Source organism: Amborella trichopoda, chromosome 8 (genome assembly GCF_054954075.1).
Source record: "Amborella trichopoda isolate Santa Cruz 75 chromosome 8, AtrichopodaSantaCruz75HAP2 v2.0, whole genome shotgun sequence".
Taxonomy (NCBI): Eukaryota; Viridiplantae; Streptophyta; class Magnoliopsida; order Amborellales; family Amborellaceae; genus Amborella; species Amborella trichopoda.
The window spans coordinates 13,277,684-13,284,612 of NC_142343.1; the positions used below are offsets into that span (position 1 = coordinate 13,277,684).

At 42.1% G+C, this 6,929-nt stretch overlaps 1 long non-coding RNA gene across 1 annotated transcript; it reads left to right on the forward strand.

The window, feature by feature from the left end:
- Nucleotides 1–2,095: 2,095 nt before the first annotated feature.
- On the forward strand, nucleotides 2,096–6,244 carry LOC110007639 (uncharacterized). The gene is made up of 4 exons (XR_002281675.2): nucleotides 2,096–2,539; nucleotides 3,772–4,949; nucleotides 5,096–5,755; nucleotides 5,869–6,244. It is a non-coding gene; the product is annotated as an uncharacterized LOC110007639 (long non-coding RNA).
- The last annotated feature ends 685 nt before the right edge of the window (nucleotides 6,245–6,929 follow it).

The window sequence follows — 6,929 nt, forward strand, 5'->3', positions numbered from 1 at the left end:
GGGCTTTCGTCGTGAGGTGTTGGCAAGTTACGTAGGCCTGAAACTAGAGGTGGATTTTACAACCATGCCACTTGACCTCAGGGTTTTCTCAGTTTGAAAATTTTAATCCTGGTAATTTCTTTGATTTCCTTAGGGGTTTCCTAAGGTTGTCTATAGGAAAAGGCTTTCTATAGGACGAAACTTGTCTGATCAATTCTGAATAGAGAGGCGAGGCAGCAACGCAGTGTTCATCATATACAGGTGTCCAAGCTCCTTCGTTTTTACAAGTCTTTTTAGAAATTTTTGAATTTAGGAAGGGATTTGAAACAAAACCCGGAGCAGGGGCAAGCTACGATTTTAACAAAAAACTTAAAGCTTTTGAAAACACGAGACATATGGTGAAATTTTTGAAAAGGGAGAGATATTTCTAAAAGAATTGTTGGTTAGCAATTTCAAGTCCTGCAACCATAGAGCCTTCTAAGCAATTTAGCGTCACGCAGCGATGGACGATACACCCGATCTTTTACGTCATACGGGAATAGACTGTACCTGTCTCAGCACTTTTACGTCGCACGAGGATAACCAGACCTTTTACGTCATACGAGCTAGACGTTACTTGTCTCGGCTCTTTTACGTCGCTCAAGCTTGACGTTAAACTGGATGACTTGACCTTTTACATCATATGGGGCTAGACGTATTAGCTCTACTTTTTAACGTCGCATGAGTTTGACGTATTAGCTCAATTTTTTTAATGTCGCACGAGTTTGACATGCTAGCTTGGGTTTTAAACATCGCACGAGTTTGACGATCTGAATCCTGGTTGGTAGTTTAGGCTCATGCCACCGTGGAGCAAAATATTTTTCTGAAACTGGTTGGCAGTTTAAACTCATGCCACCGAGGAGCAAAAGATTTTGAAGCTGGATGGCAATTTAGGTTCATGCCACCGAGGAGCAAAAGATTTGGAATTGCTTGGCAGTTTAAGTTCATGCCACTCAGAAGCACAAGATTTTGATATCAGTTGGCAGTTTAGGCTCATGCCACCAAGGAGCATATGGAATTTTTTTGAATTTTTTTTTTTATTTGGAAAGATTGGTTGGCAATTTAGGCTCATGCCACTAGGGAGCCTTTGAAACTTTTGAAAAAAAAAAAAAAAAACAATCTTTCAAAATGTATTTTTAAAACCCAAAATTGACCCGAGTGGCTTGAATCTCGAGCGAGGGGCATTTTCGTCCAAAATGTTTTTTTTTTTTTTAAACCCCTAAAATTGACCCCAAGTGCTCAAATCTTGAGCGAGGGCCAGGTTTGTCCAAAAAAAACTTGGGCGACATAGGTGGTGCTGCCCAGGTCTGGGCGACACCCACAAAACAAACCTTTTTTTTTTCGTTTTGTAGCTCGGCTAGGGTGGGCAACACAGGCTATGTCGCCCAGGTGACACAAGGGGTGTTGCCCATAAAAAAAATATTTTTTTTTTTTTTTTGAGTTGCTCTGGTTGTGGGGTGAAAAACAAAAATTAGTTGGGCGACACTAGTCGTGTTGCCTATAAAAACCTCTTCTTTTTTTTTTGAAAGGTGGGTGAAAATGGGTTGGGCGACACAGGTAGTGTCGCCCACCAAATTTTTCGTTTTTTTTTTTTTTGTTTTTTTTTTCTCATAAGGGTATAAAGAGGGTTGGGCGACACGATAACGTTTCTTTTATTTTTTTTGAAAAACAAAAAATCATAGGCAACATAGCAAAATTTTTCTATTTATTTTATTTTTTATAAGTTCCCATGGTGAGGTGAAAATGGGTTGGGTGACACGGGTAGTGTCGCTCACCAAAAACTAATTATTATTATATTTTTTTTTATTAGTTGTCCCGGTTGTGGGGTGACAAACAAAAATTAGTTGGGCGACACCGGTAATGTCGCCCGTCCTTTTTTCTTTTCTTTTTTTCTTTTGAAATGTGGGTGAAATGGGTTGGGCGACACGGGTAGTGTCGCCCACCAAAAACTAACCTTTTTTTTTGCTTACCTCAATTTATGGGGAATAATAATAATAATAATAATAATTGGGCGACACAGGTCTTGTCGCCCATTCAAAACCCTTTTTTTTTATATATATATATGTATATATATATGAGGGGTGGGCGTCGCCCGAACGACGCAGCTAGCGTCGCTCAGCTCATAAGTCCTTCGAAAAAAACGTGCCCCCTTTTGTTACCCCCCCTTTCGGTCTCATCTCTTCCTTCACCCCCCTTCGTTTCCTTGTGAGACCCCTCCCCTCCTTTTTGAACTTAATGTTGCACCCTCTCTCTCTCTCTCTAAAAATTGTGTTTGAAGCAAACCATTCCCCACATTTCAAAGACAACTTCCCCTTCATCTTTTGGTGTCTCTCTCTTGAATTGGGTCGGAGCCATTTTCAACCCCACATTCCACACCTTCGCACTCCTTCCCCCTTCACCAAACTCCTTCTGAAACCCACAATCTAATCTTGATTACTTCCATATGGTGAGGATGGAGGGCAATGGCTGCCAATGGACACTTGGATCATGCCACATCTCTAAATCGAAAGGGCAAGAAAAGGTACCAGTTTCAAATGAAAGTGTGATTTTGGTGGGGTTAAATTGTGTGATTTTCTTATCCGAATTTTAAAAATTTGTTTTGAATCACACGATTTACTCAAAAAGCCTTGTTTGTCATGTTCTAGTTTTTGGTAGAAAGTTTGTTCAATGTCATTTTCTTTGCTTCAGAGTGTGCTTGGACAGGACCATGAGATGTCTGTTGAAATGCCTTAATACTAATTGAGATTGTCCTCCCTTATGTGTTTTGGAAGATAGCATACCCTTGATTTCGGCTTAGTAAAAATGATGCTCTCTTTGTACAAAATTTGGAAAACCCATTTGAATCATATAACTCGCTAAGGATACTTCGATTGTTGTGTTCTTGTTTTGGTAGAAGACCCATTTTGATACCATTTTTTTAACCTTAAAGAACGCTCGAACGTGACCTCGATATGCTTGTTGAAATACCTTAGTGAAAATTTGGATGAACTTCTTCTTGGGTGGCTTTGAAAGTAGCATGTCATTAATTTTGACCCGATAAAAATGAAGGTATACTTTTTTAAGATAATTGTGAATTATCAGTACCGATCCTATCTCTAGGGATGGGGAAGTGACCACCATACGTTCTGGATGTAAAATGACCAAAATGCCCCTAAATACAAAATGACCAAAATATCCTTGAGAACGATTTCTTCTTTTCGAAGATAATCGTGAGTGATGAGTATTGCCCCATATTATCGGGGATGACAAAAATGTCCGAAATGCCTTCTAGAGGTAAAATGACCAAAATGCCTGAAAGTAAAAAATGACCAAAATACCCTTGAGTGCGATTTCTTCCTTTCGAAGATAATCGTGAGTTACTAGTACTGCCCCATATTACTGGGGATGACAAAAATGACCGGAATGCCTCTGGGAGGTAAAATGACCAAAATATCCCTAAGTATAAAATGACCAAAATACCCTTAAGTGTGATTTCTTCCTTTCAAAGATAATTGTGAGTAACTAGTACTGCCCCATATTACTGGGGATGACAAAAATGACCGGAATGCCTTTGGGAGGTAAAATGACCAAAATGCCCTTGAGTGCAAAATGACCAAAACCCATGCTCCTGCTCTTTTTTTTTTTTAATTATTATCATTATTACTATATATTGATGACTTCTCTCTACCATTTCTCCCTTCTCTTTTTTTTTCATCATTCATTTTTTTTCTCCTTTTTTTTTTGTTTTTTACGGGGCTTCTATGTGGACTGTAGATGCCACCTATTCACCATGCGCAAATGGGCGGAGTTACTAACTCCGGACAAAGACAAGCATTGGCCAGGATAGGTCTGTGGGAGGTTTGCAGGATTAGACCTTTCAGTTTCGATTGCACCTTAATCACAGAGTTGTGCCTTCGTATAGGCCAGAGACGAGTTTGATTCCCCTACGTCGTGGTGAGATCACTCTTACTCTTGAGGATGTTACCCGGATTCTCGGGGTTCGGAGTGAGGGCGAGCCCTTTTTGAGTATTCCTCCGAAGTCGTGTGTTAGCTATGCCTCTGCGTGTACGGAGCTCCTAGGTATCCCTTACGAGAGGATCCGAGGCAAGCATGAGTCGGACATCCATCTAGGGAAGCTGTGATGGGAAGTCACCCGCATCCCTTATCGTGCGGAGAGGAGGACGGGTGGTCGGGCTCCTCATATTTCGATTTCCGCAGTTAGCAGACTACCCCGTAAAGGGAAGGACCCGGTGGAAGAAGCTAGTGAGTCGAGGGCCCCTGGAGTGCGTGGGTCGGTTCAGGGTGAATCTAGCCATCCTTTGACCAGAGCGACCACCCGAGCCTTGGCAGAGTCAGGGGACCCAGAGGGAATTAGGTTCGAAGACGACGCGTCTTCAGATGAGGATACAGTTTCTTCTTCAGTGTTACTTTCTGATGAGGAGAGGCGGGAGCGAGAGAGTGAGACGATTCGAGATGCTTATGAGCGGGCCATGATCATGAGTGAGCCGGAGGTGTTCCGTTAGAAGGTTGATTTGACCGTCGATCACATGCCACTTTCAGATGGCGAGAGACGCTCTTTGCAGGCTTTTTTGGCATACTTATTCAAGGAGTTTCTGTTTCCCGATTGATCTAAGGGCCGAGCTCATCTTTCGGTGGTTTGGGTGGTCAGAGATTTGGATTACTTAGAGTGAGTGGCCTGGGGTCCGGCGATTGTGGGTTGGTTACATCATCATCTCTGTGGTGTCACCAAGGGAGCTCGCTATTTAGGTGGATGGTCCATTCTTCTCCAGGTTTGGGCGTGGAAGCATATCACCATCCCTCGCCCTCTTCCAGGCCGACTAGCACCATCATTTTCGACCATTCATCGCTAGTCATATGAAGTGTGGGAGACTAAGGAGGTTTTCTCGAGATTGTATTATTCATTTTTCCTGGACACCCAAGCCGCCGGAGAGGTAAGTCACGAGCCTCTCTTTCATTTTCCTTACTTTCTTTTTCTTTGTTTTTTTTTTCTTTTTTTCTTTTTTTTTTTCTTTTTTTTTTTCCTTTTAGAATTATACATCTCATTCTTTAAATTGACTTCCCTTCTTTGATTTCCCAGATTGACTGGACTCCGATGAGCATTGACCCTGTCCCACTGGTTTATGTTGCATCTTCTCGAACTTTCAGGACGACGACCCATTTGATCTGTATGTTCTTGGTGATGCCGTACTTTCTAGGTCGGGTGCATCGTCAGTTTGGCCTTCCTCAATCTTCTTTCGATATTACGCCATCTTGGACTCCCATATGGTTAGCACTGCTGATGGGATTCATATATGAGGGAGATGATCCCTTGGATAGCGGAGTGGAGGGACAGGGCTGCACATGTTATTGGTGAGCAGAGGAAGGGAGCATCCCTTTGTCTTTATATGAGAAGTACAAGGTTGTTTTGAGGGATGTGGCTGCCCTGAACGAACATGGTGAGGGGGTGATGCGGGAGCAGAGGACTGCTTATCTTGATGAGGGTCGATCATCTACTGATGAAGTCGCTTCCCTTCATGCTGAGCGTGATTCAGCAGTCGAGGAGCCGGATTCGATAGCAGAGGATTTCGAGCATCTACGTCAGAATTTTGATAGGATGGTGGCGGACTCCCTGAGGGATAATATGGAGAGAGTACGATCAATACCATCCTTCTCTTTTGTTGCTCTTACTCTTCTTGGACCATCTCTCGACCGCATTAGAGCTTTAGAGAGATGCGTAGATCGCTACCGATCGGAGAGGGTATGCTTTGCTGTTATTTCTTTCTTTCTTTCTTTCTTTTTCTTTTTTTCATGTCTATAAATATATCACAACCTCTCTCATTTCATGTTGTTCTTTCAACACAATTCGGCCAGAGATGAATGTCAGGAGCTTAAGGAGGACGTGAAGGATCTTATGGACAGGTGTGGCAGACTGTCAGGACTCCTATTGGCTGCAGGTGGCAACCCTTCTTTAGCATATATGAATCCTTATGTGAGGGTGTCATTACCATCTTTTGTTCGGAGTCAGTCACGGTCTTGAGTGTCTACTCAGATGACAAGGGGTCCAAGGCAGGTTCAACCGAGATTGGAGGGAGAGGCGAGCAATCGTCCAGCAGGGGTCGAGGAGGATTCAGTATCAAAGAAGTGACCTTCATCTCTTTTTTTTTTCTTTTTTTCTTTTTTTAAAATAGGAGATCATTATGGACCCTGAAGTACATATAAATATATGGCTCTCTCCTTTCTCGTTTTCCTTGCCTGTTCCCATGCTTTCCCCCCTCTTTTTTTTTCTTTATTGCCCTTGTTTGGGGGTCTTTTAACTTGTGCATGTGTTATTGATTCGTCGAAGCATAGCGGAGTACTTTCTTTGCGTACACTTTTCAAACTGAATTTTTACAAACTCAGTCCCCTAGTTGTAGGGTCTTTTATCTCAAATTTTCCGTTATTGGGTCATCATACGAACACACATGGATGAGCTAGCCTCATTTTGCCTCAAGAGATTCAGTTGAGAGAAAAATGCTCCCAAACTAGCCAATTTCATCATTGACAAGGTTCACTCATCTCTGATATGTGGTAGTTGGTAGTTACACTCCTACAATCATGAGTGCTTGATTAGTTTCAAGCCTTCATAACAGGCGTAGGAAGTTGGTTTCGATAACGAGGTCAGATTGACTAACAGTTTAGCCTCTGGTAGTGATGAAGTTCCTTATAAAAGGAAAAAGCTTCTGAAAATTGATGATTTTAACAATCAAAATTGAAACAGCATTTTTAAAAGGGATGGGCCTTACAGTTTTGCTACTTGTGGCCCCCTTGCTTGTGATTTTTTTTGTTATATTCAACCCAAAAATGATGAAAGGATTACCTTGCGGGATCGTGAGAACTCAAAAATCACGAAGTTGTCTTTTTACCTTTGGAGCTTTCATCATCTGCTTTGCGGA